Source organism: Gossypium arboreum, chromosome 11, assembly GCF_025698485.1.
Source record: "Gossypium arboreum isolate Shixiya-1 chromosome 11, ASM2569848v2, whole genome shotgun sequence".
Lineage (NCBI taxonomy): Eukaryota > Viridiplantae > Streptophyta > Magnoliopsida > Malvales > Malvaceae > Gossypium > Gossypium arboreum.
The window spans coordinates 94,230,318-94,242,574 of record NC_069080.1 but is presented as its reverse complement, the minus strand read 5'-3'; the positions used below and the strand labels follow the sequence as shown (position 1 = coordinate 94,242,574).

General features: G+C 38.1%; 1 non-coding gene across 1 annotated transcript; it reads left to right on the top strand.

Moving 5' to 3' along the window:
• The first annotated feature begins 8,948 nt into the window (after positions 1-8,948).
• On the top strand, positions 8,949-9,055 carry LOC128284991 (small nucleolar RNA R71). The gene has a single exon (XR_008275407.1). It is a non-coding gene; the product is annotated as a small nucleolar RNA R71 (small nucleolar RNA).
• Positions 9,056-12,257: the final 3,202 nt, after the last annotated feature.

Genomic DNA, 12,257 nt, shown 5'->3' with positions numbered 1-12,257 from the left:
ATCTACCATGGCCGAAAACACCACAACACCATACCGTTTCAATTTGGTCATGGTTAAACAAAGAACTTAGTGTCTCACTCAAAAATGCTAAAAGAAAATCCAAAAGTCCTCAATCCCCCATCACATGTATCATTATCAAACTTCATATTTAGCATGCAATGGCACTAACACAACATCCACCTTGGCCGAATATCATTCCCATGACATAGCAAAGATTTGAACCATGGGCTAATAAGAACATCAAGTTAGCAACCAAAAACATGCATGAATCTCATGGCAAAACATCAAACTTACCTTAATCTAGGCACTAGTATGGCCAAACCTCCTCCTAATCCTCTTCCAAACCAAGCATGAAGCAAAATTCCTTCCTTCTTCTTTAGTATTTTTGGCCAAAAAGAATGAGAAAAGATGAACAATTTTTTTTCTTTGCTTTTCTTTAACTCACGGCAAAGGGGGGGTTCACTCACACACATTTTTTTTTCATTCTTTATTACCCATACTTATTTGTTTATTTCTTTTCTCCCATGATGTACCAACATAACATGTCTAGGACATGTTTTGCCCATGATTCCTTGTCATGGCCGGCCATGAGCACTTGGGGGGGAAATTTGACATGCAAGTCCTCCCCTTTGACTACATGCACTATTAGGTCCTTATAGATTAGCCTATCACCTTTCAAAAGTGTCACACAAGTCCTACTAACTGAATTCACATGCAATCGGCTAAATCGAAGCTTGAAATTTTCACACATTCATAATTACATATTCTAGACAATAAATATTACGTTCAAACATTTCGGTGACTCGGTTTAGCGGTCCCGAAACCACTTCCTGACTAGGGTCAATTTTGGGCTATCACACGGATGACTGGGCCATGGTGTCGAGGAGGCCGAAGTGTTTGGCAAGGCGCATCACGTAGGGGTCGATGGATATCACTCCCTTCCTGTGCCGCTCAGTCTGATAGCGAATGGTGAAAGCAATGAATTATGCCAAATTAGTCACGTATGCATTCGCCATGCACCATAAATAGTAGGCGTTGTGGGTGTTGACGACACCGGTGCTCTCTCTCTTGCCGGTCAAGGTGTGTGCTAATATGGCATGGAGATAGTGTAAGGAAGGAGCGAGAGCTGAGGCCTTCGAGCGGCTGGGGTTGTAGGTGGAAGAGAGTGGTGCCAAAGCCTTCCAGCACAAGAAGGGGGAGCTGAGATGTGAATATTGCGTGGTAGTGCATTCATGTCCTCCTCCTCCATAAATTCATCGGTGTAAAGTCCCAGTGCAACTCCAAACTCTGGGACACTAATCGCACGAACTAGACCGTCTAATCGGAAGTGAATGGTGCTGGGGTCGTCATTGTTCGTCATCACCACCTGTAAATGAAAAGTAGAGCATAGTTCTAAAGTTAGCTCTAAAAAAGTGGGCTCGGTAATAGCGAAGAACCGTTCCCATGGGTCTGTGGACAGGAGGGCACGAATGGTATTAGCGAGTTGGACTTGCTCTACGGCAGCCCAGTCAATGCAGCAACCTGTGGTGATGGGTCGTGCGCGTAATATCTAAAATAGATCCTCCTAAGCTTGCAGAAATTCAAGGAATGAGTGCCGAACTTCAGCTGTAGCACGTACCGAGGAAGAGCCCGATCCCCTACGTCTCTTTGAGGATGGGATCGCAACCTTCTTTCCTCTTGATGACGACATAATGTACCTGAAAATATATGAGCATTGATAGAATCCAAGAGACATCAGTAGTTAAGCAAGAGGCCTAAAACTATTATATGCTATTTAGTAACTTAAACAATTCAAAATATAGAAAATTGTAAAGCAAATTCCTAACTTGTCTTAAGCAAAATAATACGATATCTATGTAAAGCATGTAGAATACTAATGTAGTAACACAAAGTGGAAAAATAAGGTTGAGGAAGTGAACCAAAGGTGCTGTAGGACGGTGCACGAGCGTGTTGGCGATGAGCACGAGAGTGTGACGCGGGGAGGAAGCCGTGTGCTGGGAAAATGAAGGGTATAGGGAGGGGAAAATGGGGATTAATGCAAAGGGAGTGGATTTGAGGGTGGTTTTGGGGTTGGGGAAGTGGAAATCTGGTGAATGGTGGCCGGAATAGGGATTAGGGGTTGGGGGAGGGTAGATTGCAGCTAGGGTTTTGAAAGGGGGAAGAAGATGAATAGTGGTTTACTTATATAGGGGATGGTCACACGGCCTAGGGCCACGCTCGTGTACTTGAGGGTGAGCTCGTGTTTTTCTAATTTTTTCAATTTAGGTTGTGCCCAGCTACTATCCCACGCTTGTGTGTCTTGGGCGTGTGTGGCACACGGCCATGTCGCATGGCCATGCCAGCTTTGTTCGCTTCTCCCATGCCCGTGTGTTATGGTAGCACGCCCGTGGTAATTGAACAGGCTCAACCACGGGTGTTAGACACAGGCGGGTCATACACCCGTGTTGTCTTAACAGGTTTGACCATGGTTCTCTAACACGGACGTGTCGAACGCCCGTGTTGTTTTGGCAGGCTCAACCACGGCCATGTCGCACGTTTATGGCATGTTATCGTAGCCCGTGTTTGGGGAATTTCGTGCCCTATTTTCGCACGGCCATAAGCACGCCCGTGTGCTTGGCCGTGTCTCTGTGAAAAACTTGTATTCAAAAGCTTTGTTAGTAAGTTAGGTGTTGATGGCTAAATTTTTTAAAGAAGTTAATATTGTTAGTGCTCGGGTTGCCTCCCAAGAAGCGCTTATTTATAGTCTAAGCTTGACTTACCTCTCTGTTGAATGATCATGGTGGTTCGAGGAGTTCATACTCCTTATTCCTACTGTCAATCATAAAATAAGGTTTTAAACGAGTGTTGTTTACCTTAAAAGTGTTGAACTTAGGATAACTCACCTCCACTGTACCAAATGGAAAAATACTAAGTACCGTAAGAGGGATTTCCTCATTTGGTGTGGTAGTAACAATGTGAGGATCAACGGCATCTATTAAGACTGTATCGCCGACCTTAAGTTGATTAGGAGAGGTATCGGGCTTGTTTTTGTGTAGTTTCAGTTTATCATGTGTTCTCAGTTTGTGTTCTCGCCATTCGTCTAGCTCTTCTATCCGTAGTCTTCGTTCTTCATTGATGTCTTTGTTCTCTTCATGATAGTAGCGCACTGTCTCTGTTGTCTTTGTTCGAGGAAGTTCCTGCAAGGATGTTTGAATATTAGTTTTATCATCGACAGTTTTTATAGCATTATCTTGAGTCTTAGAGGTTTTGACTGAGTCGCGTGCTTGGAGTGTTACTACGTCGTCACCTGCACGAAGTGTTAGCTTTCCTGTGCCTACATTAATAATGGTTCTGGCAGTGTTAACTTTCCTGTGCCTACATTAATAAGGGTTCTAGCAGTTGCTAAAAATGGTCGTCCTAAAATTAAAGGTACCTCGTTATCCTCATCCATATCTAAGACAACGAAGTCTACTGGGTAAATAAAATTTTCAATTTTAACGAGAATGTCTTCAATAATACCCTTAGGAAATCTAACTATTTTGTCAGCTAATTATATGCTCATCCTAGTCTGTTTGGGTTTACCGAGACCTAGTCGTTTAAACATCTTATATGGCATAACATTTATACTTGCCCCTAGATCAGCTAAAGCATTATTCACAGATAGACTACCAATTAAGCAATGAATTGTAAAACTCCCTGGATCTTTCAATTTGTTAGGTAGCTCATTCTTTAGAATAGCTGAGTAGACTGCATTGAGTTCCACATGTGATGTAGCGTCTACTTTCCTTTTATTGCTCAGAAGTTCCTTTAAGAATTTGCTGAGTTGGGCATATGCGAAAGAACTTCAATAAAGGGTAAGTTAATATGTAATTTTTTTAAGAGTTTGACAAACTTACCGAATTGTTCTTCTGTTCTGTCTCTCGTCATTGCTTTAGGATATGGCACACGAGGTTCATGATTTATACTTACCTGTTTGGGATCATTATTGTTTACCTCTTCTAGTTGTTTGTTCATCGCATTGTCTTGCTGTAATTGTGACACCCCTAATTTGACCCTAGTCGAAAGTGGTTTTGGAACCCCAAAACCGAGTCACAAAAATAATTAGATGTTATATTCTGTGCTTATTGTATGTGGAATTTGTATGTGTGAATATTTCGTGCCTTGATTTTATCAATTAGGTGTTAATTTATAAGAAAGGACCCATGTGATAAGACTTGAAAATGTGATAGGTGAAATTTAAAGTGGCCAAATAATGCATGAGTTATTGACATGAGGGACTTGCATGTCAAATGGACCACTTTTAATTTAGTGGCCTACCATAATGATGGTTGATAGATATTATATGCATTTTATTTTAGCATGATAATAGTTAATGGCTTTATATTATGAAAGAAAGAATAATTAAAAGAAGGAAAGAGTGATAGAAACAAGGTATGTTCATCTTTCTTTTCCCCATTGCCGTAACTAGTGAAAGAAAAAAGAAGAAGAAGCCAAGGCATTCGCCATGGTTATTTCATAAATCAAAGGTATGTTAATGTGATTTTTATGTAATTGTTTATGAAATTAAATTGATAAGTGTATTGTATAGTTAACCCATGGTTTAAATTCATGAATTATTGAACATATGTGCATTCGGCAATTTCTTAAATTGTGATAATTTGATAGCTTTTGGAAGGTGTTGTTTAGATGTTAAATTTGCTTGTATAATGGCCGAATGAGCGTAATGTTAATAAATTGATGGAGTTGTGATTGTATAAATTTCCTTAGTTGAGGCAAAGCATGTATTCGGCCATGTGAGTAAAATGTTAGATTTTGAACTTTTGAAGTTTTAAATTATAAATGGTTATTAGATGAGCACTAAGCTTGTTAATCTTTGTTTGTGAAGTTGTCAATTGATATCTTAATTAGGGAATTGAATATTGTTTATAATTTGAGGTTATTGAAAGTTGAATTAGATGATAAATAACGATCGGCTATTGTGTTTATGTGAATATATATATATGCTGAATGTAGTCTTGGATAAGTAAATTTTGAAGTATTAGATTGGTAACATGGTTTTGCCGATTGTGAAAATGTGATAAAGGTGCCAAGAAATAATTTAGTAAAGTAAATTGAAATGAAGTTTTGCTGAATGTGTTTATTGGTGTGTGAAAATTTGAATTGTAACGTTAAATCATTAGTATGTGTTCTATGATTTCCGAATGTGAATTAAGGTAAATAATGTGGAGAAGGGTGAGTTGAGTTGTAAAATTTATGTATATGAATTAGTGGTTAATGGACAATCGGTCAAAGTGGTTAATATGCATTTGTATATGTTATAATGGCCGATTGTAATCAAGAATAAAGATGTGAATGAATGGTTGTTAATGAGTTGTCGTATGTTTCTTATTAAGAAAAATTATTAATGTTTGAATCTAAATAAATTAGTTAAGTAATTAAACAAACCAATTTATTTTACCTAGCTCAAGAGCGAAAGGAACTTAACTCGGAAAAGGGAAAAGCGAAACAAATGGAATAGTCGATTCGTAGTTGTCCGACGACATTTAAGGTAAGTTCTTAAGTATTTGAGTTTGATTCCTTTGTAAGTCTTAAGTTTTAAAACGAGATGAATATGAATTATGTATATTGTTAAGGTCAATGACTTTTCTAAATGACGGCATATATGTAGTATGTTTTAAATATGTGAATGAGAACTTTACGGAGTAAATTGTATAAATCTGCTAGGGACAGCAGCAGTAGCGTGTTTTGGAAAAATTACCATAAATTGTGGGAGTTGAGTTAAAAGCTGGATAAATTATGTAATTAAAGCTTGACGCGTCTAGTTTCGTATAAAAGAAATCGTGTAAGTAAAGGGGTTGCCGATAATGAGATTTTCAAAGTTGGGTGAGACAGAGTCAGAATGGCTCCGAAATCCTCTGTTCAGTATTTGGAAAATCATTATAAATCGTACAAAAATGATTATAAGATAAAATTTTATGCTTAGACTCCTTAATGAGTCTAGTTTCGAACAAAATAAACGAAAACATATTTTGAATTCTGTACAATGAGAAATTAAATTCTTAGTGAAGAGTAGTCAGAGTAGTCAAGCAGTAAAATAGGGGAAACTTTAAGAAAAATCTGGTATTGATTTCCCAAACCAAAAATTCTGAAAATTTTTTGGATAGCGGATATATGAGTCTATTTTCAGGGAAAATTAATGGCACATAATTTGGAATTTCGTAGCCCTGGTTACAAATAATTTAACGACTGTTGCTCAGGAAAATAGCTTGTAGAGAAATTGTGGTCATGTTGTAAACATGGATAAAACTTGTTTTAGTTGCTCATAAGCTATTCATTAAACTCATACGTGAATTCTAAATTGTGATGTTATAAAATGATATATGAGTGTTATATGGATCTTTGATATTAAAATTTGTGAAATTGTAAGTTTATAAGTATTCGAATATGAAATGATAGTATGGCTTGGAATTGAATTACTCATCGGAAAATGATAGATGTAGATTCAGCCAAGACAAAGTGTATACATGAAAGTATATGTGGTATGTGAAGTATATTTGGATAATTGTGATGTGAATACATGAAAATTTATATTTTGATTTAGGATTTTATGTGATGAATGTGAATGTGTATATATGAGATAAGGCCGAATGGCAAATGTGATGAATGTGAACTCAGTATATATAAGTGATAAGGCCGAATGGCCAATGTGATGAATGTGAACATGCGTATGTGTGATAAGGCCGAATGGCCAATGTGATGAATGTGAACATGCATATATGAGATAAGGCCGAATGGCCAATGTGATGAATGTGAACATGTATATGTGTGATAAGGCCGAATGGCCAATGTGATGAATGTGAACATGCGTATGTGTGATAAGGCCGAATGGCCAATGTGATGAATGTGAACATGCGTATGTGTGATAAGGCTGAATGGCCAATGTGATGAATGTGAACATGCATATATGAGATAAGGCCGAATGGCCAATGTGATGAATGTGAACATGTATATATGTGGTAAGGCCGAATGGCTAATGTGAAATGTGTATGAGATAGATATGAGGTAAAGCCGAATGGCTAATGCGAAACGTGTGTGAGATGGATATGTGGTAAAGCCAAATGGCTAATGTGAGATATGTATGAGATGTGTATATATATATATTGTGGCCAAATGACAAACGGTGGAGGGTGTGTTTTATTAGATATTTGATAAGGTAAATGAATTAAAAATATGATAGTCGATGTGAATGTTGTAACATGTGAATAAATATGCATGAAACTCTATGATGTAAACCTGGGATTAAAGACCAGATGACCATATGTGGTGACTATGTCTGGGTTAAGACCCGCTGACTTCGTGTGGAGATTTCATCTGAGCTAAAGGTCCCGCCGATAATCCGAGTAGAGTTTAAAGCTATAAGACTTCGCAATAAGAATTACTTATAAATTTATTCAATGCGAAAGGATAAACAGGTATGTACTCCAAGTTTATATGTGAGCTTGATTTGAACTAAATCATAAGATAGTTATGTGATGCATACGTGAGCAATCTATGAGACTATTCCTATGACTATGTGACATCGGATCGGCGTGAGAGGTTATGTGAAATTATACAATATATCTATGTCACATGAGCTCACTTTCATATGAAAGTTTATCTGTCTACTGTATATGATGAGATGTGCATATTCGGTAGAGGGATGGTATGCCCGAAGGAAGAGTGAAATAAAAATACGAACAACTATGTTATAATGTGATTGTTATCTGTTGACACTGCTTAAAACTTACTAAGCATTGTAATGCTTACTCCGTTTACTTTGTTTCCTCTGTTTTATAGATCTCATTTGGAAGCTACAGACTTGGGGATTGTCAGCAATTAGTCACACTATCATTATCCACTGCTTGTTACTGTTACGTTTTGAATTATTTTATGGCATGTAAAGAATAGACCAGTGGCCGAAGAATATTTTGGTTAATGTATATAAGCCATGCGAAAATGGCATCTTTTAAATGTGTACTCATAGAAGTTTAAATTGTATTCCTAGCTGTCTTTAGTATTTACCCAAAGGAATGCTCCTTATTTCAAAAAAAAAAAAACAAAAAAATTTACTGTTCTGATATGAGTTTCAAGTCCGGTAATGCCCCTTTACCTATTCCGGTGACGGACACGGATAGGGGTGTTACAGTAATTCTGGCTCAGGTGCAATGAATCCTTCCTTATCTTGAGTACTAATTGCATTGAGGTGTTCCCTTAGATTAAGTTCAGTATTACTTGGTAGGCTACCTTGTGGTCGTTCAAAGATTAGTTTAGATAGCTAGCCTATATGAGTTTCGAGTCCTTGGATCGATGCTTGTTGATTCTTAAGTGCTGTCTCAGTATTTTGGAAATGGGTTTCTGACACCGAGATAAATTTAGAAAGCATCTCTTCAAGGTTTGGTCTCTTCTCTTGTTGATAAGGTGGCTGTTGAAAGCCTTGAGCATTTTGTGGCTTTTGATTTCCTTGACCACCCCAGGAAAAATTTGGGTGGTTCCTCCAACCTGCATTATAAGTATTACTGTATGGGTTATTTTGAGATCTAAAGTTATTATTACCCATATAGTTGACTTGTTCCTCTTCGGTTGTGGGATTGAAGGATTGATATTCTATATGCACACCTCCTCCGCTTGAGTCATACCTCAATACTGGATATACCTGCTTAGAACCAAGAAAACTATCAATCTTTTTATTGAGAAATTCTACCTGATTTGAGAGCATGGTGACTGAATCGATGTTATAGACGCCGACTGTTTTTGTTGGCTTTGTCCTCATAACTTGCCACTGATAGTTATTCAGTGACATCTCCTTTATAAATTCATAGGCATCTTCTGGTGTTTTATTGTTGATGGTTTCGCCAGCAGCTGCGTCAATCATTTTTCTTGTCGTGGGATTCAGGCCATTGTGGAATGTTTGAACTTGCAGCCAAAGCGGTAACCCATGGTGAGGGCACCTTCGCAGTAAGTCTTTGTATCTCTCCCATGCATCGTAAAGTATTTCTAAATCCATCTGCATAAAAGAAGAGATATCATTACGTAATTTAGCCGTTTTAGCCGGTGGAAAATATTTTAGTAAAAATTTCTCGGTCATTTGTTCCCAAGTAGTGATAGACCTTCATGGTAATGAGTTCAGCCACTGTTTAGCTTTGTTTTTTAGTGAAAAGGGAAATAACTGAAGACGAATGGCATCATCAGAAATGCCATTGATTTTGAATGTATCGCAAAATTCCAGGAAATTTGCTAAGTGAGCGTTGGGGTCTTCATCCTGTAAACCATCAAACTGAACAAACTGCTATTTCATCTGAATTGTGTTAGATTTTAGTTTGAAATTATTCGCAGCAATAGCAGGTCTAACTATACTAGATTCAGTTCTTGTTAAAGAGGGTTTAGCATAGTCATACATAGTACGTGGAGCAGGATTTTGATTAGCAGCAATTGCAGGAGGTAGCTAATTTTTTTGGTTTTCAGCCATCTCTTCGGTTGGGGGTTGAATTTCGTCTTCTTGCTCATTCTCCGTGTATCGTAAGCTGCGCCTTATCTCTCTTTGATTTCTGCGAACTGTGCGATCGATTACTTCGTCAAAAAGTAATGGTCCCGACGGGTTTCTTCTAGTTATAAACTATAAAAACCTGCCGAGAGAAAGAGAAAAGTAAATTAATAAATAATAAAATAATAAAATAAAATTTGCAAGAAAAATAATGGCTAAAGTAATAAAAATTTAGTGTTCCTAATATTTCAGTTCCCCAACGGTGCCAAAAACTTGATCGCGTGATTCGTAACAAGTAATAAATATTTATAATGAAGATCAAACCTAGACTAACTATTATCACGAGGAAAAGACAACTGCACCTATCGAACAATAGTATAGTAATGGCAAGACCGGGATATCGTACCCAAGGGAACCAAAAGTACTAGTAATAACTATCTTTTTATTATCTAACCTAGAAATAAAAAGGTTTGTTTATAAAACTAATTATTTAAACTAATTAACTAATTTAATCAAAGCAAAGAGAAAGTTTGGAAAAAGACTTGAAGAAAAGCAATTGATAAAGACAACACCCAAGGAGGAATCCACCTAGATTTTACTTGTTATCTGACTCTGAACCGGACGATTTATTCACTTGACTTGATCCGTGAGACTCCCTAACCTATGTTATTATCCCTATTCAAGACTAATAATGTCTAACCCCTAGATTGAATAACCGAGACTTTTCTCTAATTAACACTCTAGGGTTGCATTAACTGATCTATGGACTCCCATATTAGGCTTCACCCTAATCTGGCAAAATTTTGTAACCCTATTTCTAGGCGCCCGATCAACTCGGCTTAATTATGCCAATCTACTCTTATGCAGGGTTTATTCCTCCTCTGCATAAGCACATCAGATCATGAATTAATACCCGGAATATTAAATCAAGCATTAAGAACAAATCAAGTATTTATCATACAGTTCAGATAATAATAACAAGTTCTATCATAGGTTTTATCCCCCTTAGGTATCTAAGGGGTTTAGTTCATAATAAAATAAGAGTACATCTCAAAAGTATGAAAATAGCAAAACATAAAGAAAACTCTAAAACCCTTGAAGGAATTCTGAGAGAGATCTTCAGTCTTGGAGTAGCTCCGGCTTTTGAGATGGATCGTCTGGCTTCCTTCAAGTAATTCCTGGCGTGTGGTTCTGTATTGTAGAAAAGTTCTAGAAAGAGCGGCCCCTTTCTAGGTCATACTTAGGGTGTTTATATAGGCTTTGGATTGGCTTTCTTCCACCTTAAGTATCCTTTTCCGTGTAAAATACAACTCTTTGGAAAAGGGACACGCCCGTGTACCATGGCCGTATGACGTGTTTACCAGGCTGTATTCGATCCGTTGAATTGCACACGGCCGTGTGGGCTAATGGCCAGGCAGTGTGAATCGTGAAAACCATGGTCGACACCCCCGAAGGCCACAGGCGTGTGAGATGCTCGTGTGGCAAGGCTTAGGCCGTGTGATCTTCTCGATTTGGTCCATTTTGTCCCTTTTTAACTCGTTTTTGGCTCCTTTTGACTTTTAGTGCTCTTCTGAGTACAAAACATGAAATAACCGGATTAAGAGCACCAAAATCCACAAATCTAGTAGTAAACATCTGTAAATCTGTTAAGTATTTGGGGTAAAAATTTGTATAATTTGGTGTTTATCAAATACCCTTGGTGCTGCCACTACTCTTTCCACCCAATCGATTCTAGTGTAAGTGTTCACTCTCCCAATCGGTTTTGATAAGTATCGAGTATTCGGTCCCTCACTTCTTTCTAATCGACTTTGGTAGGGAATTAGTGTCAGATCTAAGTTTTGGATTCCTGCAGATTTGCTCTTCAGATTTGAGAAATACGCGTGTTTAGTAATCAAAGTAAAAGCTAGTAAAGGCTTGGCGTTCAGTAAGGTTAAGGTGAGATTCCAGCTTTTGGTAAAGTAATCGATAAGTACATGTGATTAATCTTTGAGTGATATCGATTGTAGGTTTGGGCTAAGGAGATCGCATCACGATTGCTTAGCAGGTGTGTACATACACTGCACCCACATTATGTATCCGCAAAAGCCGAAATGCCAAAAAGCCGAAATGCCGAAAAGCCAAAAGTTTGGCTACGGTAGTCTTCTAGTGCACGAACACTCGTAAGGGCGAGAATGATAGGGTGATTAAGGCCCACGGGCGATTCCGTGGACCTGGGTTGTGATTTGACCATATGGGCCTGAATGGGTTAAATGGGCCCGGTGGGCTGTTGGGCCCATAATAGGCAAAAACTAAATGTTGATGCTAAGTGATAGAAACTTGTATGTGAGCATGATTATGAATGTCACTGGGCCTAACGGGCAATATAAATGTGATTTGGGCCTAATGGGCCATATACAGGTGATTTAGGCCTAATGGGCCATATGAATATGATTGGGCTTAATGGGCCAGATACAGGTATGTGAAATTGTTTGGGCTTTGTAAGGAGTTTTGGGCCTAGTATAAGATATCCACATAAGACTTAATTAATATATTGCGACCGTGGATAAGTCAAAGGGTTAAGGTGCGGCAACGGGTATATGCATGCCTAGGATTGGATCTAGGGAGAGCTTGGTACTTAAGCGGTCTTAATGACTCACCTCCTCTTCTCTGGAATCCTACCTAGTGCATAGTGTTCGTTCAACTTAGCTCAGGGGACTCGTTAACGGGCTAAGGTAAGTGAAAACCGTAATTATGGAAAAATTATAGAAATGCCCTAAGG